The sequence below is a fragment of the Ovis aries genome, chromosome 3 (assembly GCF_016772045.2).
Source record: "Ovis aries strain OAR_USU_Benz2616 breed Rambouillet chromosome 3, ARS-UI_Ramb_v3.0, whole genome shotgun sequence".
Lineage (NCBI taxonomy): Eukaryota > Metazoa > Chordata > Mammalia > Artiodactyla > Bovidae > Ovis > Ovis aries.
In genome coordinates this window covers 2,470,893-2,496,720 of record NC_056056.1, presented here as the reverse complement: position 1 = coordinate 2,496,720, position 25,828 = coordinate 2,470,893, and the positions used below count along the sequence as shown (strand labels likewise).

Genomic DNA, 25,828 nt, shown 5'->3' with positions numbered 1-25,828 from the left:
CTCTGCACTGCCAGGGCAGGGGCGAGCATTTGATCACGGGTCAGGGAATTAAGGGCTTCCCTGGCAGCTCTGTAGATAAAGACTCTGCCGGAGATTCTGGCTTCAATTCCTGGGTCGAGAAGAAGCTCTGGAGAAGGACATGGCAACCCACATCAGTATCCTTGCCTGGAGAATCCCCAAGGACAGAGAAGCCTGGCGGGCTACAGTCCACGAGGTGGCAAAGAGTCGGACACGACTGAAGCAGCTTAACATGCGTGCCGTGTAAATATCCCCACTGTGGCCCATTCCAGGCTACCGAGGTTTAACAAGCGGCTTTGCTGAGTACACCCTGTCTCAGCCTCCCAATCCCTTCCATTCCCCTCAACCCCAGCGAATAGCATGGCAGGGCAACTGAGTTCATTAAAGGAAATCCCAGAGCATATCCGTTTATTTCTAGACACTTCAGTGCAGAATCTGACAGGTGAGGACCTTTAAAAAGCCTCTGCTCATCTCCAAAATGCTTTCCCACAGTCGGCTTGTTCACATCCAGATCCAGCTGTGTTTGGCCCTTTTGACTGTTGTCCCCTGTATTCCCGCTCCCTGCAGGTTGTTTACGGAAGAAACTGGGTCATTTATCTCACAGAATTTTCCATGTACGAGAACGGGCTCGTAGTTCCTCCAGCAGCATTTCACGTGTCCCTCTGCCACGGTTCTGCCCTCTAAATTGGCTTCCCTCCGCACCACCCTCAGGGCCCCAGGACCGCTGTCCCTCTCACCGTGATGTTGGGGTGAGCCCGGGCGTTCAGCTGCCGTCAGCCCAGGCCTCCCCGCCAGCACCCCCTCACTCTTTCAGCAGCGGCTGGGAATCCCTGCCGGGATCCGTTGTCTCGTTAGGAGATGCAGACAGAGACGGTTCGAATCCTGCCACTTGGTCTGCGTGCATCAGCTCCGACTCTTCTCTACAGAATTTCCCCTATTACGTAGCCGGTAATATCAAAAGACTGTCTGCAGAGGAAAAGCATAGATGCTCAGCTTATAAATCTTTCAATTTTCAGAACAAGTTGGCACCCATGAGGGCTGTGCTTGTTTCACAGTGCCATCTTTTTCTCACTGATTTACACACATTTGATGGGTTTCAATCCACCGCAGTCATCATTCTTTCTGGTGCTTAGATGATCTTGCTGGGACCACGGGCTTGGCCCCCACGTTGGCTCCAGGGTCATTCTGATGGTGGTAGGTTAGCCGCTGAGTCGTGTCCGACTCTTTGCGACCCCACGGACTGTAGCCTGCCAGGCTCCTCTGTCCATGGAATTCTCTAGGCAAGAATACTCGAGTGGGTTGCCAGTTCCTTCTCCATGGGTTCTTCCCCACTCAGGAAGCAAACCTGGGTCTCCTGCGTTGTAGGCAGATTCTTTACCAACTGAGGCACCAGGAAGCCCCAAAGTTAGTTTAACGGGACCCCGCTAATCCTTCAAGGCATGCTGCTTTTAGGCATAAGAGCTCCCAGTTCTTCTCGCTGTAGTCCTGGGACGCTTGGCTCTCTTGCTGGGGGACGCGCTTCTAGGGACGACAGTCTGGACCCTAGAGGTGCTAGTTGCTTCTGGCTTTGCAATGGTTCTGGGCTTTTTCAGTGGCCAGATCTAGGAAAGACTTTTTTTTTTTTTTTTTTTAAGGGAGAGAAAAATGAACATGAGTTTATACTGATATTTCCACTTAAAATTAGACATGAAAGGGGTTTTTCCATGTTAAAATGTGCTGTCTATGTGACTTCTACAGTGCAAATTTTATTTCCTCATAACATACACTTCATTACTTCCGTGCTTTTTCCCATTTAAAAGTATCCTCACCAATGTTTTTATTAACAAGCTTACTGAACGGAATCTGATATTTGTTTTTCTTTGCGGTTTTGCCCCCTTAGGGCTGTGAAGTAAAAAGACTGTTTCAAAGTCGCCTGAAATAATTCTTGGTACGCTTTTTTTTCTCACCACCTCGATATTTAGATTCATTGACTTCAGTTGGTTTACTGTCTTAAAAAAACTACACTGATTTAGCTTAGCTTTTTTTCTTTTTTTAAAGTGGTTTTCGTATTTTAAAGTCTTTACTGAGTTTGTTACAATATTGCTCCTATTGTTTTCGGTTTTTCGGCTGTGAGGCACGTGGGGTCTTAGTTCTCCGACCAGGGATGGAACTCGAACTCCCTGCTTGGAAAATGAAAATGTCAGTCACTCCGTCGTCTCTGACACTTTGCAGCCCCCACGGGCTGTAGCCCGCCAGGCTCCTCTGTCCATGGGATTCTCCAGGCAAGGACACTGGAGTGGGTTGCCATTCCCTCTCCAGGGGATCTTCCCGACCCAGAGGTCAAACCCGGGTCTCCTGCACTGCAGGTGGGTTCATCACCATCTGAGCCACCAGGGGAGCCCCCACCTGCCTTGGAAGGTGAAGTCTTAATTAAGCACGGGACCTCCAGGGAGTCGAGTTTGCCTTTTTCACTGTAGAAAACATTTGGTTCCAAAGTCAAAAGCATAAAACCAGGTGCATTCAGAGAGGTCCTGCTTCCTTCCTGCTCCGTCCAGATCTGACCGTTTCACTGAGTTCTGGCTTGCCCTTCTGTGGCTTCTTTCCAAAAAGGTAAGCAGATATAGCTTTCCGTCCCCCTCCTCAGTGAAAGTGACACTCTGTCTGCACCCTCCGCACCTTCTCTGGTTATGCAGACGTCTCTCCCCAGGTGCCCCCAGGTTCTTCTAGACGAGAGACTGTCTGCGGGGATCCCCAGAACGGGCCCCGCCGCGTGGAGGGGCCCCACTCGCTCAGCCAGGCCCTGCGGGCCAGGAGCTGCATTACTTCCCAGGTTCCTAGGAACTCACAGTGAAGAGTTTTGTGGTGTGCACGTTTCTAAAGTTGCTGATAAGCCTTGCCAAAGACTTGCTGGAATTTGGGCTGATTTTCCTTCTTCCAGGAATGTGCGAGAACTGACAGACGGAGACTCGGGGTCTGGCGGGCGGAGGGTCAGGAGTGAGGGGACCGGAGCCCCACGTGGCGAGGCTGGAGGCTCAGCGGTTTCCCGCAGGCTCGTCTGCAGGTTCAGGTAGCCTGGCAGGGAGCAGCTGGGCAGGGGCGCCACGGACCCCAGTCCACAGACGGAGGAGGATGTGGACGTGTCCCTGGGGTTGGGCCCAGCCAGCACTGTGTGTCCGAGGCCACATGTGCAGGGGACCCCAGACCCCGAGCAGACAGACAGAGGGACGGAAAGGTAGATCCAGACAGGCCCAGAGCTGCAAGACAACAAGACCCAGACTGAGAGACAGCTCCAAATTCAGACAGACAGGAGTGTAGACAGGCAGGTCCAGACAGCTGGGCCCATGGGGCCCGGTCAGGAAGACACAGTGCAGGCCACACAGACGGGGCAGCAGCCCCAGGGACCCCTGCGTTCCTGGGCGCCCTGCCGGGCAGCTCCGACCTCCCTCGGCCCCCAGGGTGGCCGAGGCCAGCTGGCCCACCAGCCCTGCCAAGGGTGCAGGCTGACTGAGGCCTGATCCAGGGAGCTGGGTGTGCCGAGGTGGCGGCCAGCGGGGATGGGGCCAGGGGCCAGGCCTGCTGTCCACGTGCGCTGCACGCCCTTCATGGAGGTGAGGCAAAGCAAAGAGGGCAGCTGCCGGCGAAGCGCCAGGCCCCACATGCCCACACACTGCCCTCCGGGGACTCACAGGGCACGGCTCATCTCAGCCTGACCCTGGGGTGGCCAGAGAGAGGGCAGTGGAAGGGGCCCCGGCAGCCCTCCCTGGCCTCCTGGGGGGCCGTGGGGGGCAGCACAGGCACTGGGACCCCGAATTTGCAGATGAAGAGACAGGTTCAGAGCTGGCCAAAGTCAGTCCCGCTGGCTGAGCCAAAACCCAGCCTCCATCAGTTCACGCATGTGGAGCACATGTGTCATTTCCAGTGAACGGGCCCATCACAGCTGAAGGCCACGGGGGACCCACTGCCTGCCGCAGGGAACCTAGGGTCTTCCAGGACCGGAGGGTCCCACAGCCTCCTGCCCACTGCTGCTGCCCCTCTGGACACCGCTTGCCAGGCACGGGGTAGAAAGGACTCCCCCCACTCCAGCTGGGCCAGCCCTCTTCTCTCTACCAGGAAATGGAACCGGGGCCTGGAGACTGGCCAGTCCCTACTCCCTTGGCCCTGGGTGGAGACACAGGTGCCCAGGCTGCAGCAGGGCGGCCTGAGTGTGGAGCCAGAGGAGCCGGTCCGCAGGAAGACAGGACGGAGAGCCGGCTGTGGGCCCAGTGTACAGGGTCCCGACCCTCCCGGGGGTCCACAGGGTGACTCGCTGTGAATACGCCGCTTTGCCTGTGTCTCTGCTACTTGCATCCCAGAGAGCTCGTCATGGTCCTGCCTCATGGACAGGGGGCCTCGCCGGGCGGGAGAGAGGTCTGGGAGGCAGGACGGGAGTGAAACCAGCTGCCCCCGCGTGGCCCCGTCTCCTGCCAGTTGCAAGAACAGGGCTCCGAATGCCCCCTTCCTCTGGGCCTCAGTCTCCTCCTCTGCAGAATGGGAGCGCACGGAGGATTCCGCAAGACGGCAGGTGTGCTGTGCTCAGACACACCTCCCCTCCGCATCAAAACCTTCCACCGGGTTCCCAAGGGCGTGGCCACACAGCCCCCTCCCAGGTCTGAGACACAGATGGCCCCTTGGTCTTCCTGGCTCTGGGTAGGGGGTGCCCAGCGGCGGGCAGCCTGCTGGAGTGATGGGAGAGTGGGCACAGGCCAGGTGACCAGGGCTGTCAGTAGCCGCGGCTCTGACACCCCCGCCCCGTCCAGCTGGAGCGCCTCAGCCTCACTCTGCAGACACGGGCAGGCCGAGGAGCAGCAGTGCCCGTGCTGGGAGCTGGTCCCAGGACCAGGCCCGGCAGCAGGTGCCCACGCGCACCCCTGGCAGCTTCGCTTACGCCCCAGCCTGACATCAGCCCCTGAGAGTGATGTGGCTTCCTCACCCCCACCCTCCAGCCGCCCCTCTGCCCTCACCCGGCCCCACCCCAAGCGTGCTTTTTCCTCTGCCTCTGCAGGCTTTGCCCCGCCATCACTGCCCAGAACACGCCTCCTCCTCCAGGAAGCCTTCCTGGACTTGTCAAAGCAACTCACAGAACCTCGGAGTGCCAGCGCTGCAACCATGTCCCACACCTCCGCTTAACGGGTGCGGTAGGAGGAGACTGAGGCCAGCGCAGGGGTAGCGACGGGGTGGGGGGGCACACTCGTGGCCTCACACAGCAAGTCAGCGGAAGAACAGCAGCCCAAGACCCTCTCCCCCAGGCCTGGGCCTTGCTGAGCTGTCGCTCCCCCGCTCTCCTTCCTGCGCCAGGGACTCTCCCAGCGGGACCCCGAGCGGTCTGAGGGGCCTTTGTCCTGCCCACGAGGGCGGGCGGCCAGGTTGGGGAGCACCCTGCCATATGCTCACTGGGAACCTGGGTCACAGGCCGCCCTCTGGGCCTCGGAGTCCTCCGTAGTCTCCTCTGCAGTATGGGTACGGAAGGAGGCAGACAACTGACTCCAGGCAGCTCTGGACTTCAAGAATCTAGGCGTGCGTCCCTAACCAGCCCTGCCTGTGAGGGGTCCGGATAACTGGGATGCACGGCACAGTTTCAGGACCATGAGTGTGAAAATCTGGAGCTGCTCATTCAAGCAATACCTCGGGATGTGAACCCCTGCAGGGCTGCGAACGCTGGGCACACTTGCCTGGGAGCTCAGAGGGAAACTGGGCTGACCCAGCGTCCCCTTGACACTTGCGTCCTTAGAATGGCTGAGTGCCCCAGAGACCAGCAGACGGCTTTAGGGCTCAGGGGGTGCTATTGTGTCGGGGAACCATGGGGGGGCTTCCTGGAGGAGGAGGCTTCTGAGCCATCCCAGAAGGATGGCTATCTGATGGGCCGGGCTGGGAGAGGAAGGTGAGGGACAGCGAGGGGCCACGGGTCCAGTAACAGCTTGGGAGAGCCGCCTGCCACCAGCGCGCCTCCTCCAGCCCCCGCCCCCACCCCAAGTCTCCACACACCGCCTGCCCGCCCGCCAAGACAATTTGGCCAGGATTGTGCTGAATTGTTAATCTGCCCCCTGGGACCATAAACGGTTTTAAAGCTTTATAAACGGTTTTGCTTCCCGGTCCCATCCCCGGCTTTTACAGGGACAAGCTGAGAGAGGGGGGCCCCCTCTGGGCACCGGAGTCTGTGGAGGGGGGCTGGGTGGGCCACAGCCCCCTCCCCACAGCCTGTCTCCAGGGAGCCGCCGCTGTGCAGGCTCTGGTTGTCTCCTGTGGGCGTGACGACGAGAGTGGAGGTGGGAGCAGGAAACGCCTGGCGGCAGAGCCAGACGCCCCCACCTGCCTCCCGCCCGCCCCAGAGCCCCTCCCCTGGCAGAAGAGCCTGCACAGCCGCCATCTTGACCACATGGACCGCCCCGTCTCAGACTCTCCAATTCTTCTCTGTTCCCCTAGCTCCATCCCGCCCCCCCGCCTTGAAGACCAAGGACCGAGCCTCCTCAGTCTGTCCTGTAGGCAGCCCCCCTCTCCCCACCGCCAGGCCCTGCCTGCTTCAGGCATGCAGCAGTGCCTCCTGAAGGCTCCGTCTGCCGCTTTTAGGAGCCAAGGAGAAGCCCAGCCCTGCCCCCTCTGCACTGGCCGGGCCCCCGGCTCAACCCGTCCAACCACTTCTGGGACCAGACCCTGGGCAGCCTACAGAGGCCCAGGCCTCAGTGGGTCTAAGTGGGGCCCTGGAATCCGCCTTTTCGCTAGCAGCACCTTAGACCAAGCAGCAATGGTGCTGCTCCTTTCAGGACCGGGAGCCAAGGCTGGGGCGGCGGGCAGAGGGCAGAGCATGGCTGGGGACCTGGGTCGGCCGCCCCCCGCCAGCCTCTCCCCGCCCTGGTGTCTGGTCCAGGGCTTTCCCTCCGCAGCATCTGTCTGGTTCCTGGGAGCCCAGGGGCCCCGTCGTCCTGCGAGCGGGAGCGGCCGGAGTTCCTGTCTAGACCTCCCCCACATTTGGTCCTAATTTCACGCTCCGCGGGCTCCCAGACTCCTGCGTTTGGTAATAAATAGACGGCGAGGCGCTCCGCATCGTTGCGGCCGGTCTTGGAGATCTTACCCAGAGCCTGGCTGGGGGTGGGGGTGGGTGTTGGGAGCGGCATGGAGCCTGGAGAGGCTGTGCCCAAACGCACCTGGAGCGGCCCCCCGCACCCCACCCTCAAGCTCCATCCTCAGCCAGATCAGCCCAGCCCAGAGAGCACCCAGGCCACCTGGGCACCGGGACCTAGTGAGCCGGGCCTGTGCCCACCCTGAGTCCCAAGGCCGGAGGATGCCTGCAGCAGTGGGCCTTGGTACTGCCAGGTGGGTTGGGGCTGGGTTACCGGTGTCCAGAAAATACCATGGATGCCTCGGGCTGGTTGGCTTTGTGGTCTGGACTCCTCCAGGGCCCCCAGAGCACAGGGGCTGTCCCATTTTGCCAGCCGTTTCTGGGGTTCACGAATGTCCAGAAGCTCTGCTCATAGTCCTGCTGAAGAGTCCCTTGGGGTGAGCAACGCAAGAGCAGGGCCCTGCCCGTGGCCCATGGCTCTGCTGCCCAGCCCAGAGCAGGGTGCCCGGCAGGGACTCAGGGGCACCGATGTGAATGAAAGACCTGCCAGGGTCCTCGAGCTTCTGAAGGAGGAACCAGAATTTCCTAGTGGGAGCCCGGCAGAGCTCCAGAGTGGGCTGGGGAGGGAGACTGGGGAGCCACTTCTCCGGGCCTCAGCTCAGCATCGTCAGGGCTCAGGAGGACATCAGTGGCCACCGCACCCGCGCGTTGATCTCATCTCACCCCGCGGCTCCCCCAGGGTGGACCGCGGGACACACCGCACTCCCGGGCCATGTGGGAAGCAGGCTCAGATGCGTCTCTCTGCACAATCACCCCACTCATGTTTCCCCAGGGTCCACTGAGGCTGGAGGACCGAGTCAACCCACCATGAAAGGAAAACCCAACCAGACAGACACCCCGTTTTTGTGGCCCTGCCCGCCCCGCTGGGGATACAGCTGGAGCTGAGGAGAGAAGCCGGTGGCTCTGCGGTCCGGGAGGAGAGCCTTCAGGGCGGACCCCAGGGCCTGGTGGCTGGGGATCTGTGGGGAGCAGGGGTTTGCCACACCTGAGTAGGCCGAGTGGCCTGGCTTCCCCACTGCCTGGGCACCCCCAGCTGGGTGGCCTTCCTGCCCCCCCTGGCATGGTCCCCATGTGGGTGCTGTCCCCAGGGAGCAGCAGGAGGTCCCTCCTGGCCTCTGTAAAGGAGCTGCGCCAACGCTGCTCGGGGTCTCCCTGGTCCTTTGGGACAGTGGGCGGTGCCAGGGCGGGCCTGGTCGTCCTGGTGGGAGGCCTGGCCTAGAGGGTCCTCTTGGGAGGCCGGCGTTCAGAATCCACTGCAAAATTAAAGCCTGAGTTGTGATCGCTGCTGTCCAGCCCGGAGCCCCTGCCTCCCCCCACTGCCTGGCTTGTCCAGAGGAGCAGAAATTCGGGGTGCATGCGCTGAGGACTGCGGTCAGAGAAGCTGGAGCCCTGGCTCTCTGGGGGCCGGCCTGGGGGTGCAAAAGGCTGTGAACACACCACCGCCTGCTCACCGTGGCGACGGGTGGCTGTGCCCCCAGAGGGGGAGCCTGGCTCAGGGTCACCCCAATGTCTGCACAGAGGGAAGGCCACAGGCCAGCGACTCTAAACTGTGTCTCTGGGCCCCCAGGTGGTGGCAGGAATCAGGTGGGGGGTTTTGGGGGAGGAGGGCGAGGCCCCCAGCTGCTGGACGTTGAGCTCAGTAGCGCCTAGACATCACTGGCCTGCCCTTCTCGTGCTCTGAGTCTGCATGCTATGGAAATGCTCACAGTTTGGGCCCATCTCTCTGGTGGGCCCCCCAGCTGTTGATGTCAGTGACACCAACACAGCAGAGAGGCTGAGCGGGCATCCCAGGACCTGGCATTCCTGCCCATGCTGCCCCCCTGGGGCTCCTGACCCTAAGTCTGGGCAGGTCTTGGCCTCCCTCTACCACCCTGGGTGGCTCCACCGGGCCTCCCAATAGCAGTAAGCACAGGGTCCTGTCCTGAACACCTCCTCTGTGCCAGGCAGGGCACTACACCCTTGACCAGCATCCTGAATCCCTAGGAGGGTCTGAGCAGGGTCGCCATGGTCCCCTTTGGCCAAGGAAACAGCCAGACACAGCTCACATGATTAGAGGTGGGGAGCAGGGGCTGAGCCTGGGTGTGCCACCCCAGGTCAGCATCTTGTCTGGTCCCCCTTCTCCCAGCCCACCCCTGCTTGCCTGTGGGTGGCAGGGCACACATGTCTCCCGGTCCTCCACCGAATGGAGGCCCCTTGAAGGCAGGGACCCGGGGGGCCTCAGGTCCACAGTCCATCTGCCCCCGGGGGGGGAGGGGCAGGGCCTCCCAAGGACACAGCAATGGCCCCGTGCGGCAGGCAGACTGAATTGTCAGGGTCCGTTTGGCACGGCCTGGCTGAGCAGGCCCTGAATGTGGGAAAGTGAGGGATGGGGTCTCGGCCCTGCGGCCCCCAGCTCTGGCACAGCCGCCCCCAGCGTGTCCTGGGCAGGTGGAGGGGACAGTAGACATGGTGGGCGCTGCAGGCCAGGTCAGGGCGTGGAGGGCGGGCGTCCTGGGCAGGGGAAAGGCACTGGGGTGCCCCATTCAGGGGCTTTCTGGGAAGGTGGTTTGAGACCCCCGAGGGAACCCCAGCTCAGCAGCAGGCTTTTCCTCTCCCTTAAAATAACCATGTGCAGAAGCTGGGTTTGCAAAACCCCTTTCTGCTGCTAGACAACTTGGTTTCTTTCTACTTTCCTCGTCTAAGACCTGGGCACAGTCCCCGGAACCAGCTCAGGGCTGGGGGCTGTGCAGGTGGGCGCCCCGGCCAGGGCTCCTGGGACCGCCAGAGCTCTGATCACTAAGCACGTACGAAATCTAGGCGCTGGGCAAGGGCTCTGCCTGCTGTGCTTCACTTCACCCTCACAGGAGCTCAGCACGGGCGGGGAACAGACGCGGCGTATCCAGGTCGGCTCGGGGCACAGGCAGGACCCGATTCGGCCCTGGCCCAGGACCGCAGCTCAGCCCTGGGATCCACGAAACCCTACCAGCATTTGCTAAAACCCTCGTGACTCAGCCAGACCCCATGGGGCAAACAGAGGCTCGGAGACTCAGCAGGGACGCACCTGTCCCCGGTGACCCAGGACTGCCCACCCGTGGCAGGCTGGGCTCCCGACCCTGCGGCCACACGGCTGTCCCGGGCACCGCAGGGCAGTCTTTCGGGGCCAGGCATGACCGTGGGCCCAAGGTTGGGGGGCCTGCCTGCCGGGGGTCCTTCCCGTGTCCACAGAGCTGGCCACTGCCCAGGCCTGAGGGGGCACAGTGACATGACCCCCCACCGCCACCAGATCGCTAAGGCATCCAAGTGAACCAGCCACCCCCACCTGCACGAGTCTCCCACCCACACCACGGCCGGTCCTAGCCACTTGCCTGAGTTCCCTTTGACACGTCTGCCCTCTCTGTGAGGGGCCCATGGGTGCCCAAGGGTCAGCAGAGCAGTACCACTGTGGCTTGGGGAGCTCCCCCCAACCCAGGCCTAACCTCAGGGCACTGTCTGCCTGGGTGAGTTGGAGGTCGGAATGGCCCTGAGACAATACCAGGCTTCAGCGCTCCATCCTACCCCCTTCCCTCCTGCCTCCTGGACCCTGGGCCGACTGGCTCCCCAGCCAGTGCCTGCCACCCTGAGGGCTCCCCTCATTGGAGATTCTCACTTTAGGCTGCACCGGCCTCCCCTGGGGGCGCTGTGGGCTTCAGGGATTCCTCTGGAAGCTTGTGTTCTGAGGTCCAGGTGGGCTGAGCATGTCCAGGGGCTGCTGATACTGCTGGACCAGGGAGCTCGCTTGGAGGACTGCTGTCCTGAAGGGTGGGCCCCAGAGCAAGGCTGGACTCACAGTGGGGCTAGGGCTTCCCCAGGGCTAGCCCGGATCCCCTGCCTCTGCGCTGTGGGGGCACAGGCCTGTCCTTGCCCCACAGTCCCTCTGCTTGGGACGCCCCTGGGACCGCTGCCTGCTTCCCTCTAGGCGGCCGATTCCTTCTGACCCTGCCGGTGGATGCCCAGGTCTCCCCGTCTGCAGGAAGCCTGCACCCTCCTCTGTGCACCCAGCTGTCCTCTGCATAGCCTGTGCTTTCATTCTGAGCTGCCGCCTTCCTGCCAGCACCCGCGAGGCCCCAGGAGCCCCCGCACTGTCAGCCTGCCCTTGATGCACAGGCTCCGGTAAACAGCAGGCGCTCTCTGTGCCCCCGTGCACGGAGTCACTGGCCACAGCAGAGCCCCTGGCAGCTAAGCCCTGGAGGAGGCGGATGGAGACTTTGGAGCCGTTGATGCGTTTCCGGGAAGAGGATCAAGCCGGCTGTGAAGGGCTCGTGCCAGAGGGGTGAGCGGAGGAGGGAGACTGAGGCTGCTGAGCCCAGGAGACCCTGGCCACATCTGCTTCCGCTCCTGGCCTGCTCTATGGCATCAGGAAAGCCTCACTGCCCCCAGAGCCTCGGTTTACCGTCTGCGGAAGCATACGGGGACAGCGCCTGCGCTGCTGGTGCTCCAGGGAGACAGCGCAGGTCACATCCTTTAAGCCTCACCATCATCCTCGGCTCCCCTGGTGGCTCAGTGGGAAAGAATCTGCCTGCAGAGCAGGAGACGCAGAGGACGCAGGTTCAATCCCTGGGTCTGGAAGATCCCCTGGAGGAGGGCATGGCAACCCACGCCAGTATTCTTGCCAGGAAAATCTCGTGGACAGAGGAGTCCAGCAGGATACAGTCCATGGGGTCACAAAGAGCTGGCCACAACCCAAGCAACTGAGCACACACACACGTTGTCCCTGGAGTCAGAGTAATTGACTCCATTTTACAGATGAGGAAACTGAGGCTCAAGGAGAGAATGGCACTCGCCCAAGGTCAGTGACAGGCAGAACTCGGGGCCAGGCTGGAGGGACAGGAGACTCCTACAGAAACGCCGGCCGCCTGTGGCATTGCACAGTGATTGAACACACAGCCCAGCACCGACGGCCAGTCCCCGTGCCCTGACTCCAGGACTGGAGGGGCTGCCCTGTGCTCTGGGGAACGGAGGCGCGTGGAGGTGAGTGCAAGACGGTTCAGGGCAGAGGTCATGGTCAGCGCAGACTTTGGGGGAGGCGGCAGCGCTGGTCTGTCTGGGAGTCAGACAGATCTGGGGGTGAATCCAGGCTCTTGCCCTAGTGCCAGGGCGACCACGGGCATTGTGTCCTCATCTTCAGAACAAGATGTTCATGCCAGTCTCCACGAGCATCTGTGGGGTGTGGGCAGTGTGCCAGCCTGTGCTGTGCCGAGGTCACAGCAGGGAACAGGGCTGGGGTGCCAGCCTCCTCCTGGCCCTCAGGGAGCAGGACTCCCGGGCAGCCCCGAGCCTAGCCTGAGATGCGGGCGCCTTGGAGCCCTGCTGGCCGCATCCCCTCTGTGTTTTGAGGGCTTTTTTGCTGCATCCCTGGGCCCCTCCTCCCCCCCCACCCCTCCGGGACCAACTCCTCTGCTCGCCTGCTCCCTGGGTCTGCTCTGTCTCACGCCAGGCCCATGGCGGCCGCGGGGCCTCTGCACGCTGCCCTCTCTGTCTGCGACGCCCTGCTCTCACAGGCTGTGTGGCTCTTCCCCTCACTGCTCAAACGTCTCCTCCTGAGAGACCTTCTGTGACCATCTGTCCAAAATAACCTCCCTCCCGGCCATGGCCGCCCCACACCCCGAGGGGCTCATCCTTCCAGCCCTCACCCCTTTACACATCATACGCTCGTTCACTGTCCATCTCTCCTCCCGGGAATCTGAGTCGCCGAGGACAGGGGCTCTGTTCTGCTTCTTGCTGTATCCTGCTGCCCGGAAGAGTGGCTCGTGTTACCTCAGTTAAGTGATGAATGAATAGAGTGAATCCAGCGGGAAGGCTCGGGAGGGTGTTGACAAGGACAGCCACCGGGTCAGTTCTGCTTTTTAAAAACCGTGGCTGTGGGGTGGGTGGCGGGGCACAGAGGCAGGGCGGGAGGGGCCATCTGGAGGCTACCACAGGCTTCAGGTGGCAAGAGGGGGTGGAGATAGAGAGAAGGGGGTGACTGGGAGGCGGGATGGGGGCGGGGGTGGGGAGGGGTCCTGGGGACCCCGAGGCTTCAGGCCTGGGTGTCTGCGTGATGGGGAGCCACTGAGTCTGCGGTGCTCCTGTCTGTGAGAGGCAGCACGCTGTGACCCAGGACTTGCCTCCAGGCTCGGCATCACCCTGGGTAAGTTGCTTCTCTCCTCTGCGTGTCGGTGCGCTCACTGACCAAGTGGAGGTGATGCTGGGGCCCCTCTCATGACTGGGAGGGCTAACCTACGTCCTGAGGAGCAGCCTTGGCTAATCAGGGTCCTGGCCAAGATGGAGGAACCAGGCTGAGATTTACCCTATGGCCTGAAGCAACTAAGCATCCAGGACAAAATCTATGAAACAATGGTTCCCAAGACACTAGCATCAGGTGATGAAGGACCATCCTCAAGAGATGGGCAAGGAATGAGGAGCAACCAGACTGACCAGGCTCCCCTCCTGGTGAGAGTCTCCAGCCTCCCCACCTGGTGAGAGTCTCCAGGCTCCCCTCCTGGTGAGAGTCTCCAGGCTCCCCACCTGGTGAGAGTCTCCAGGCTCCCCACCTGGTGAGAGTCTCCAGGCTCCCCTCCTGGTGAGAGTCTCCAGGCTCCCCACCTGGTGAGAGTCTCCAGGCTCCCCACCTGGTGAGAGTCTCTAGTCTCCCCTCCTGGTGAGAGTCTCCAGGCTCCCCACCTGGTGAGAGTCTCCAGGCTCCCCACCTGGGGAGAGTCTCCAGTCTCCCCTCCTGGTGAGAGTCTCCAGCCTCCCCACCTGGTGAGAGTCTCCAGCCTCCCCACCTGGTGAGAGTCTCCAGGCTCCCCACCTGGTGAGAGTCTCCAGGCTCCCCATCTGGTGGCTGCAGGGCAGGGGAATCCAGGCGGGGCCTGGTGATCCCCCTGAGCTGGGGAGAGAGAGCTAAGTCCAAGGAAGCTGAGTGATGCTACTGCACAAGGCAGGCCCTAGGCAGGAGGAGCTACGTGGCGGGTATGAATCTGTGCAGAGGGTCCCCTTGATTGCTCAGCTACATACCGGTCAGCACAGCTATGTGGGTGAAACTCCCTGAGGTCAGAGAAAGAAACTTTTATTTTTTTAAGAGAAAGAACCATTTGAAAGGATTCTAGGGAACAATACTGGAAGCTCACATAGATCCAGGAACAGTTCCTGTTCCTATCAGAGAGGAAAACTTCGTAATTCCTGGAGCACTGGTTTAGAAAATTCAGAGGGTTTTGACTAAATGTACTTTGCTCCTGCCTCCCAAAGCATAACAGCTAGGGCTGAAACCAGCTGTTTTCAAGTAACAACCAAACCCCAGAACAAAGCTCACAAATATATACAGGGGTCTAACACCCGACGGAGTAAAATACACAAGGTTAGCATCCAGTAAAAAAAATTACTTGGCATGCAGACAAAAACAAAACAGAATCCACACTGAAGAGAAAAATCAACCGGAACTAACCCAGAAATGGCACAGATGATAGAATCAGGAGACGAGAACATTAAAATAGTTATCGTAACTGTCGCCCACATGTTGAAACACTAGAGAAAAAATTGGACACATTAAGTAGAAACATAGAAAATGTTAAAAAGAACAAAATCGAATTTCTAGAGATAAAAAAAGATACAATGTCTAAGATGAAAAACACTGGATGGGGTTAACACTAATTTACATAGTGCAGGAGAAAAGATCAGCGAACTTAGAGACAGCAATAGCAACTATCCAGAATGAACACAGAGAGAGAAGACAAAATGTAAGGAAGTAAACGGAGCCTCGGGAAACTTCAAGTGACCTCACAGATGTGTAACTGAAATCCTAAAGGAAGGAGGATGCCGAAAAAAATGATCAGAAGTAGTCCTGGATGGAAAGCGTCCAAAGTGCGTGAAAAGCTACGGACCCACAGGTCCAAACAGTCGGAAACACAAGCACAAAAAGCACAGAGAGAACAGCAGCAAGGAACAGATCGAAGTCCTTAAAAGCAGGGATGAAGACAGACTCTTAGAGAAAAGGGCACAGGCCGCGCAGAGGAGTGAAGGCGAGGAGGACGGCCACTTTGAACTGGAACTGATGAGAGCCAGGAGACAGTGGGTCGCACCTTCAAAGAAGGCACACCAACCTGGAACGCTCTACCCAGCAGGACACCTTTCTGACGTTAGGGAGAAATAAAGGACAGCGTGAGCACTGTCTCCTCCTCTTGGCTAGAAAGCCCTGCAGGGCAGGGCCCACCGCTCAGCTCCTTGCCAGGGTGCGCACGCTGTCTGGACCTACGAGGAGCCTCGTGTTCTCGCTGGGTTTGGGTTCCCAGTGACCCTACCTGAGCAGGGGGCGGGGCGGCCGTGTGGGAAGCTCCCTGCCTTCGGGGAGGCGGGGTCGAGTGTGGCTTGTCTTGGGGGAGGCCCAGGCGGAAGGGGCAGTGGCCCTTCAGGGGCTCACCCCACTGGGGACCCCGACTTCCGGGATCTGGGCCCTGCCAAGTGAGCAAGGAGGAGGGGCTGGAGGCGCGCTGGCCTGGTGACCGCGTGCTCCGCATTCCCCTCACTTACCCCACAGGACCGTGAAAGCACAAAGGAGATCTGCATCATGTTTTAAAAACAACCAACCAAAAAATACATGAATTTCAGCTGTTCGCAAGGTTACAGGCAGTTTCCATGGCTACTGTTGCAAGCGGCACGCACTGAGGTGAGGAGGTGGGGCTCCCTGTAGCCCAGTAGATATGGGCACTTGCACAATTAATTCTGGCCCAGGACAGGCACCAGGCTGCTGGGCTGGAGGGAGGGCGGGGGGCAGAGAGCAAGCCAGGATGTCCCTGTCCCTCCCCGATGCCCCCCGTCCCCCCTCCCCACCGGCCGGCGTGGTTTCTGGTGGCTAATTAGAACAGCACCCGTGACTTCACAGCTCTCTCCAGTGTAAGCTGGCTTTTCAGGCAGGGAATCCCCGGAGCACCAGCAGCCCTGTGGGCTCGGAAGACAGCATGCCATCCTCCCCACAGGCGGGCACTGAGGACCGGGGACCAGGGCCACCCAGGAAACCACAGTCAGTGAGATGAAGGCCTGGGCTGCTGGCCCACTTGTGAACTCCCGCCCAGCACACCCGGGGTGGCGCTGAAGTTCCCACCCCCGCTGGAGACCACCCAGAGCAGACGGAGGGGCCAGGGCCAGCCCTTCCTGCTGAGCCCAGGCAGGGCCACCTGCCCTGGAGCTGCGCGTGTGTGTGTGTGGGGGGGCGGGCACGTGTGTGTGTCTGCATCTGTGTGTGCACGTGTGTATCTGTATGTGTATGCCATAACGTGTGTGTTTCGTGTGCGCATCCGTGTAGGTCTGTGTGTCTGCGCGTGTGTGGTGCTGATGGTGACTGGAGAGCAAACGGACGGAGGCAAAGGACAATCAAGCCACCGGCTTCTTCCAAAGACACAGGCAGGGCCGTGCAGCACTGGGGGCGGCGCGGCCACCACTCTCTCTGGATACTCCCGTTAAGTTCGGGGGACCTGGCACCTGCCACAGAGAGCCCCCTGCACCCCGGCCCTTGTCTCTGACTAGGGCAGCTCAGCATCTGCCTTGTGGCTTCCGGGAGGGTCTACAGTGGGTGTGGGGAAGAGGACACGGGGGCCAGAGGGTGAAGGGTGGGTGGGCAGCCGGGGGCCTGTGGAGCGGGTGCAAAGAGGCTGTTCTGAGGTGATGGAACCAGAGACTCCTGGGACCCAAGCACCCACGTCCTGCAGTCTTAGAAAATCAGAACGTCTGAGCCACAGATGTCTAGAAACAGAATCCCCCCAGTCTCCTCCTAGGTTCAGAAGGGCCTTTGGACGTTACCAGGGCTAATCACCTGCTCTGTGAACAGTAAGGGAACTTTTCTCCTCTCGAAATCACAATTCATCCAAGGTGGTCAGCCTGAGAGGTTAGGTCTCCAGTTCTCCCTAGAGGGGCACAGGAGGGAAGTACCACCTCTGACGCTCATCAAACGCTAAGCTTTCTGCTCCTCCTTGGAGTCACCGCTGTTTCTCTCCAAGTACAAGCCAGGAGGGCCGCTGAAGAAGGCCGCCCCCCGGCCTGTGCACCCCCACCCAGGGGACAGAGGCTCCAAAGGGCAGCAGTCAGCCCCCGGTGCATCCTCACCCCATGCCCACTCACATGCCTCTTCATTCGTCTGAGGGTTTATGAAGCTCCACTGCCCACCGGGCCTGCCGGCACCACGCCTGCAAACTTGCCGCGAGCCCTGTTCTACCCTCGGCCACCGCGGCCAGTTCAGCAACCCCCTTTTCCACTTCTAGGGGCCACTCAGCTGCCCTGGGCAGTCTTCCCTGGCCCAGGCACCAGCGAAGACTCTGTTCGAAGCGATCTGTTTACATCCATTTCTCCTTAAAAAAAAAAAAAACTGGGCTCAGCCATTTTTAAGTGAGCGTAGGCGTGTTGTTGAAAGGGCCCGTCTTGCAGATTAAATGATTTTTTTTTTTTTTTCAAAACCAGGAGTCGCTGTCAGTGAAAAGTGGCATTAACCCCCAAGGCCTGGCCAGGAGCCGAGGCCCCATCTAGTGAGGCCACGAGTTCGGAGCCGTCAAGCAGCACCTCGTCTGACGATGACGCTTCCGCTGCTGGAGGGCGGTGGGCGCTGCTTGGAACAGACTCTGCTGACGGCCGGACCCCGGGAGTTGGCTGACCTCCCGTCTCTGGGGCGCTCTGAAGCCTTGCTTCCCCGGACAGGTTTGGGTGATGGTGCTTCTGACTCGAGATGTCGGGGGGAGGGGGTGGTCCTCAGTCCAGGGAAAGTCAGCAGAGGCCGGTGCTCCCTCCTTGTTCCCAGCAGACGCGGCTGACCTTGACCTTGAGAATGGCACAGAAACATCCAGCCACTTGACAAAACCTGTGAGTGCCCCTACTCGGGTGCCAGCTCTGGGCTCCTGATGAGCCAGGCCGACAGGTGCCATCCTTGACGGGCTCCTGGGCCGTAGACAGAAGGAGGCCAGGGGGCTCAAGCCACAGAGCCAGGCGCTGACCGGCCGAGACCGTGTCCTGGACTCGACCTCCTCGGGAGGTGGCGTGAGGTCAGGGTTGCTTCCCTGACAAGCAGACCTATGCCAACCATCAGGGATCTTTCAGGCAGGGAGGCGAGGAGGCAGCAGGACCCCCTAGGGATGAGGGTCTCGAATGTTCCAGAATGGAAGTAAGTGTGGCAGGGGAGGTCCGTGATGAGGCTGCGGAGTGGGGGCTGGCAGGGTGTGTCCCCTGCAGGGCCTCTGGACTGTACCAGGTGTCTGGGAGCTGGCCGCAGCAAGGATGGCTTTCCAGGTGGCGAAGTGGTAAAGAATCTGCCTGCCAATGCCGGAGACACAGGAGACGCGATTTCAATCCCTGGGTCGGGAAGATCCCCGGAGAAGGAACTGGCAACCCACTCCAGTGTTCTTGCCTGGAGAATCCTGGACAGAGGAGCCTGGGGGGCTCCAGTCCCGGAGGTCACAAACAGTCAGAGGCGAGTGAACAAGCACGAGCGCCAACCACAGGCGACCACAGCAAGCCCGAACTCCAGCACGAGGGCCACTGCACAGCGCCGCCCACCACAGCCAGAGGCCCCAGAACAGCACCAGGCTGCAGCTGGCACGCTCCTGCGGCGTGCAGGGTCTTAGGTGGGTGACGACGAGCCCTCACTGTGAGAGGCGGACGACCGCCCCTGTCTGTATGGAGCAGAGACGTTCAGGCACACACCTGAGGTCGCCAGCGGGAGGAGCGTGGGCCGGGTCCCAAGCCCCGGGCCTGCTCTGAGCTTCCCGCTGCATCTGTAGCCCTGCCGGTCCCCGTCCACCCCCAACCCATGCCCTCCTCCTTGCTCTACCTTCCCTCATCCTGACGTCTAAACGCAGCAGACAGCAAAACCCAGACACAGCCCAGCGGTGGTAAAGTATTAGTCACCCAGTCGCATCTGCTTGGTCCCCATGGACGATGGAGCCCCCCAGGCCCCTCTGTCCAGGATTCTCCAGGCAAGAACACTGGAGCGGGTGGCCATTCCCTCCTCCAGGGGATCTTCCCGACCCAGGGATTGAACCTGGGTCTCCTGCCTTGCAGGCAGATTCTTTACCAGGGAAGTCAAAGCCACCGCGGAAGTGATTATTCAAGACACAGTGTCATAAACCAAAATATTTTGGGGGAAGAGAAATCTGTTTAGTAATTAGGGGGAACTCCCTCGTGTGGGAAGTTCCATGAGGTACAATTAAAGTTGACTATGGCTTTCATTTTGTAAACGGGTTTGCACTGAGCCAGGAGCCTTCTGCATAATGAGCGCTTTAACCAAACAGACCCTAGACACAGGTAAATACCAGACGCTTGCAACGTGGCGAGTGAGTGGCCGCCGTTGTTGCTGAAGCGGCCTCTTTCCACCGTCTTCCTTCAGACCAGGACTGGGTTATCGCATCCTGGGGTCGGCCCTCTCAAAGCCGTGGTTGGTTTTGCGGTGTTTCGAGGGGAGCCCCTGGCAGGAAAAGACGCGTGGTTTCTGGATCTACACGCGGGTGCTTCTCTCAGCCAGCGGCTCTGCTGGGCTCTGGGAGCAGCGGCTGGTGCAGGGGGAGGGCCCCCTGCGGAGAAAGGATCCAGGGGTCGCCTTAGAACCAGAAAAGTAAGCATTTTAATTTTGTCTGAAGAGAGTCCCTGAATGGACAGAGTGTGGGCACGTTTGCCAAAGCCAAGTGGAAGAATTGGGAAAACAGGATGTAAATATGACATTTCCACCTGCAAGGTGAGGCCTGGGACAGTGTTCCGGATAAACTAACGATGCTTCCCGGCCACCCCGCTCCTCCGCTGGGCCAAACACACCCCCAAGGTCCCCGCTGCAGCCCCAGGCTTTCCTGCCTCCTCCCACACTTGGCAAAACAACAGGCGCTAACACGAGGGTGCGTCAGCAGCAACTGCAAACCCAGCTGCCACAGCTGGGCCGGGGGCGGGGGCTCCGCAGCGGGTCCTTCATTTACTGCAGCAGAATGCCCTCAGCACAGGGGGCAGGGCGTGTGTGTGTGTGTGTGTGTGTGTGTGTGTGTGTGTGCGCACGCGCGTGCGTGCGCCTTTTCAAGCCCGGCAGAGAGACCGGAGGATGAGAGAGGAGGCCGTGGGTGGGGAAACCAACTTCAATCACAGCACATTCTCAAGTGATTCAAGCCAGGGAGACCCCCCAGGAAGGAGCCCAGGTGGTTCTCAAGGGGAGCAGAGAGGTGAGGAAACCCGGAGCATCTTCAGTGGGTCCCCCGTTACCAGCCAAAACCAACAGACGTGCCTCAACATCCCAGGGATGGCAGAAACGTGCCATCTCTCCAGTGTGCATGCTCCTGTCCACCCCATGCTCATCTCTCAGGGCTTAGCTCGAATTCCACCTCCAGGAAGCCTTCCCTGACTGCCCCAGCTCGCAGGGTGCCTTCCTCTGAACCCGGGCAGCACACACCCAGGTTACGATCCACCGGGAACTGCCTTGCCCTCTCGGACATTCCAGGCACGCACATCCCTCCCCCGGGGCCCTGCCTCCCTCCCGCCCCAAGCCACTCCCTGTGGGCATTACGGAACCAGTCTGCACAAACTATACCACAGAGATGAAACCCTGCCAACTAACAGGCGCCCAGGTAACTCGACGAGAGAACGGGGTGCTGGCGTGGGAAGGTGCTCCAGACCAGCCAATGAAAGGACAAGGGGGGCAGAAGAGCCCCTGGCGACGCCCAGTGTGGCTGCAGCAGCGCTGATGGCCAAGCTCAGGGACTTGGGCTGCAGCGGGAACTGCGCCTTTACTTTGTCACAAAGCTGGCTGGCTTGATTCTTTTTTTAACAGCAGGTGTGCATTTATTCTATTTAAACAACTCTTTAATGTAGATTACAACGAATATACGTTCATTAAAAACGTGAGGAGCATAAAGCAGACCATCACCTACAAGAGCTCTCTGCAGGCACAGCCCTTCTCTGTTCTGTTGCAGAGTATGTTTTCCATAACAGTGTGTCTCAAACCTCGCTGAGCACCAGAGTTCTATAGCAGGTCTGGAGGGGGCCTGAGGAGCTGACTTCCCAACCACCAACCAGCCCCCAGGGATGCTGAAGCTGCTGGTGTGCGGAGGACCACTGCTCCGGGCTGATGCTTGGACGGTTGCTGTTGTCGTTGCTTAGTTACTAGGTCTTCCTAGAGAAGGGATCTTCCCAAGCCAGGGATCGAACCCAGGTCTCCTGCGTCTCCTGCTTGGCAGTTGGACTCCTCACCTCTGAGCCACCCGGGAAGCCCGTGCTTGTGGGTGGTATGTGCAGCTAAACACAGCGAATAGTGGTGATAACAGTCACAGAGAGAAGAGTTTCCCAGGGACCCAGGGCCCACACAGAGGCCCAGCTGCCAGGCAGAGCCGGCCTGGGAGTGCCCCCAGGGCCACCTCTGCCATTACTGCTGCCTGCAGAGACGGTGCACCTGGTCGGGTAGCATCAGGACGCGGGTGACAGTCAGGGAGCCGTGTGGTCCCAGTATGGGGTCTGCCCGCTTGTCAGCCACGAGGCCAGCCTGTGGCCAAGCCCGGACGTGACCGCCAGCAGCAGCCGCCCCGGGGTAGACCTGGCTGGGAAGAGAGGTTCTTGCTAGCTTGCAGCAGTGTATGGACTCGACGTTATTATCGCCATTTTGTGAATGAAGAGCCTGGGGTCCAGAGAGGCTAAGCAACTTCACCGAGGACACACAGCTTGGACACAAACACAGTCCCAGTTGGCCCCGAAGGCTGTGCTCATGCTTACTGGGCCACACTGCCCACCTGTCCTCAGTGGCTGGGGGGCGTGGCAGGCCAGGCTGCAGCTCCGAGAGCCTGGCTTGAGCTGGGGCCACTGCCCAGGCCCCTGATCAGCCCCACTTGGGCCTCTGGGCTGGTCCAGCCCTCTCTCACCTGTGCCATCTGGGAAAACTGAGCCTGGCACCTGCCTGCCTTTCACTCTCCTGGTCCAGGCTTCTGCTGCTTTCCTTCTGGCAGAATGCCACGGTTTCCTCCCAAGCCTCCCTGCCTCCAGCCTCACCCCCTCCTGGGAATCCTGCACACGGCAGCCTCACCCTCTCCTGGGTCCCCTCCAGCCTCACCCCCTCCTGGGAATCCTGCACACTGCAGCCTCACCCTCTCCTGGGTCCCCTCCAGCCTCACCCCCTCCTGGGAATCCTGCACACCGCAGCCTCACCCTCTCCTGGGTCCCCTCCAGCCTCACCCTCTCCTGGGAATCCTGCACACTGCACCCTGAGAGCCAGACCTGCCTGGGGTCCTCCCAAGACTCTTCCTACCTGTGGTTCCTGGAGGCCTCGGAGAAAGCCCACCCACAGAGCTGGGCTCACAAGCCTTGCCTGATCTGACCCCTACCTGCTCCCCACTTCCAATCCCAGGGCTCTCACCAGGACTGTTCATTTAATCCTCCAAGGCCCGCAGGGAATTAGGGGCCACAGTCCCCACTTCACAACCGGGACGCAGCAGTGCTGGGCATGGAACCCACACCTTGGCCTGAGTTTGGGGCTCTTGCTCACCCTCTGCCCAAGGCAGGCTGGCCAGTCCACCCAGATTTCCTCCTGCAGTCCCTCCACCCACCCAACCCACCCTCGGACACCCCCAGGGAGCAGGGCGGGGAGGTTCACCACCGTGAGCCTCTGTGGGAATGGGACCTGATTCTCAAAGGAACAAATAGGTTTGCAAAGACAAACAGGCGCAAGCTGGGCACCCAGGAGCCTCTCCGCTACACAGTGCAAGAAGAGAAGCTGGCAAACCGAAGATGCTGGGCTTGTCAAACCCCCTCTGGAGCAAATCCGAAGGGACTGACACACCGCAAAGAAAGCCAGCGCCGAGGAGGGCAGCAGAGCCAGGCGGAGAAGCCCCGCAGCGTGGCCTCGGCGGGACCGACCCTGGACTAGGCTCCGGGCACTGGTGACGCGTCTGGGACTCTCAGTCACCCACCATGTGCCAGGGTGGGGGCAGAGGCAGGAGCACCCCCTTTTTTGCACATGAGGAGGCTGAGTGATCTGCCCAGAGCAGCCTGGAATCCACTCTCTCTGCCATGGGAACTGCCTTTTCCCTGATGCACAGATGTGGACCTGCTGCTCCAGGGAGAGAGGCAGGCTGGGGCTGCCGTGGAGGACCGGACAAGGGCCGGCTGCCACTCCGCCTTGCCTCCTGCCCGGCAAGCCTCGAGTCAGAGATGATTTACTGAGATGTAATGAATCTCTCCCGCAGCCCCATCTGCCCCGTCTCCCGCTGTAATCACTCCTCTGGGCTCCCGCTGCCATCACTCCGTAGAGCCAGCCTGCGTGGCCGGAGCCCAGAGGCTTGTCTGCGGGAATGGGTCCCAGGGCTCTGTAGCCTCCCGGCCGGACACACTGCGTGGCTTGCCCAGAATCAGCGCCGGGAGTCGGCGACTTTGAACCAGCCCCCAGACACGCAAGACTGGGGTCCTCACTTGAGAGGGAAGTGGCGTTGGTGGGATTGGCCCCAGGCCAGCCCTAAGATTTCAAAACCCTGCTGAACTCGAAGACTGTGACTCCTCCCAGCCTTACCTGCTCCATTTGGGGCTGCGATGAATAGACTCGCAATGGCCCACGGAGGATGTGACGTGATTCACCCCATCATTTCACAGATGGGAAACCGAGGTCTGCAGAGAGACCGACTTGTCCAAGGTCACCCAGAAAGGTGGACAGAACTGGGCAGAGAAGCCCGGCTCCTCCAGCTGCGGCTGCCTTTCTCCGCCCAGCACCCTCATTCACGCTGGACTGTCGTGCTGACATGTCGTGGTGCCTGGGGGCTCAAAGCCTTGGAGGCTGGACGGGAGCTCTGGGGCGGGCGTGCTCTCCCTTCCCCATGCTGGAGACGCGAAGGTGGAGCAGCAGCAGCCCTTCTGTGGGCAAGAGCCTGGAGCAGAGCTTCCGCTCGCTCCAGAGAGGCCGGCAGGGCTCCCCGGCGCTCCCCACCCCTACTCCTGCGCATCCTGGAGCTCCAAGGCTGGGAGAGCCTGGAGGTCCTTTTCAGACCCCAAACCCTTCAGGAAACCATTTCCAAGCTTTCCCAGTGAATCCCTGGGATCCAGCCCCTTTGGAAATGCAGTCCACGGGGAGACGGGAGCTCAGCAGGGTCCAGGGCATGGCGATTTCTCTGTCTCTCTCACCTTGTTCTCCAGGTGCCTAGCCGGCCGCTACCACATAAAAGAGTGAATGGAGAAAACCCCACACTGCCTGAGCCCTGGCTTCAGGAGCAAGACGGAGTTTTCAGAAGCCCCTAGCGCACAAGCTCTTTAGAAAGCTAGTAGTCAGCACGCAAGGGGTTAAACAAACTCTCCCAGCCCAGGAGGCACTCACACCCACCTGCTTAGATAAGAAGAGACCCAATGCCCCCCCGAGGAGGAGGAGGAGGGTGGGAAGATGGGCACTGCGTTTTCCTGGCAAGCCCGAACTTCGGGGGTTAGAAGTTCTTATTGCTGCTGGAAGCCCCCCGGCAAAAGCCTGGCCTGGCCTGGTTGGAGAGCGTCCGGGGGTCCCACCTTGTCTCCCATGCCAGCTTCTTGGGGGCATGCGAGGGGGCACGCTGGGGCCATGGCCTCCAGGATGCTCCCTCATTTTCCAGATGGGTCCTTGAACTTGACCCTCAAGATCCTAGTCTCAGAGCTGCGGGGTCTGCCCACTGGCAGGATTCCTCATGCCCACGTGGCCCTTGGCCTTGGGAGTATGGACGTGGAGTGAGTTGAAATGGCAGAGCTGGGAGGGTGGACAGGATTTTTGGTGTTTGCAGAGTCTTTCCATCCAGGACTGGAAAAACCCAAACACCAGACTGGTGCTCCCCTCCCCCACTTCAGCTGAGATTTCGGACAAAGGTGGGAGTGAGGCGGGCAGCAGGCTGTGTGTCTGAGGCCAGCTCTACCCCTTACTGGCCGTGTGACCTTGGGGAAGTGGCTGAACTTCCCTGGGCCTCGGTCTCATCTGTCAAGGAGGGCCAATGCCCCTCTTCTCCTGGGTGTTGAGCGCCTTGAATGGGTGACGCCGCAGGCCTGGCCCCAGCAGGGTGTCTCGCAGGAGGCGGATCTTGGCAAAGAAAGGGCTCAGCCCCTGGCGGCAGAGAGAACAGGGGCCAGGCTCCGCTGGGAAAGTTTCCGTCTCCAGCATCCCTCATCCCCCCGCCGGGAGGGAGACGAGGCATCCCTTGGCACGGTGGGTGCCCCCGCCTGTTCCTCAGGCCCTCGCTGCCCACCTCCGGTTCTGTCCACTGCCTCCTCGACAGGCGCGTACTTTGAGGGCAGCTAGGGGTGGGACGGGTGTCAGCGGCCCGGCAGCTGCCCGGGACAGGAGCCTGGCGCAAGGCAGCCCGGGGCAGGCTGCGGCGGGCACTCCAGACCAAGTAGGCACTGCTCCTGGGCTTCCTCGCCTGCCTCCTCTGCCCACGCGCCCCGTGACCCGCGCGCCCGCTCGGCCCTTACCTTGAACCATGGGAACGGCGCGGCCCCGGCTGGCCGAGGACTTGGGCGCACGTGACGGGGCGGTCCGGCGTCCGTCCCAGGCCAGGCGCAGCTAGTAGCGGCCGCTCATGCCCAGGCCACGGATGCGGCCCCTGCTGGGGCCCGGCGGGAGAGGCGGGCGCGGGAGAGGCCCCGGAGGACCGCGGCAGGCGGCTGCGTGCCCAGGCGGCAGCCCCTCGCCAGCGCCGGCAGCGCCGCGGCTCCGGACGCCAGGCTGGCTCCCGGCGAGCGGCA

General features: G+C 60.7%; 1 protein-coding gene across 1 annotated transcript in view; it reads right to left on the bottom strand.

The window, feature by feature from the left end:
* FAM163B (family with sequence similarity 163 member B) overlaps positions 1-25,694 on the bottom strand; it is a 29,544-nt gene extending 3,850 nt beyond the window's left edge. The window contains exon 1 of the mRNA XM_015094070.4: positions 25,556-25,694. The gene's annotated coding sequence lies outside the window, so the exon portion shown is untranslated. The remainder of the gene's footprint in view (positions 1-25,555) is intronic.
* Between the last annotated feature and the right edge of the window lie 134 nt (positions 25,695-25,828).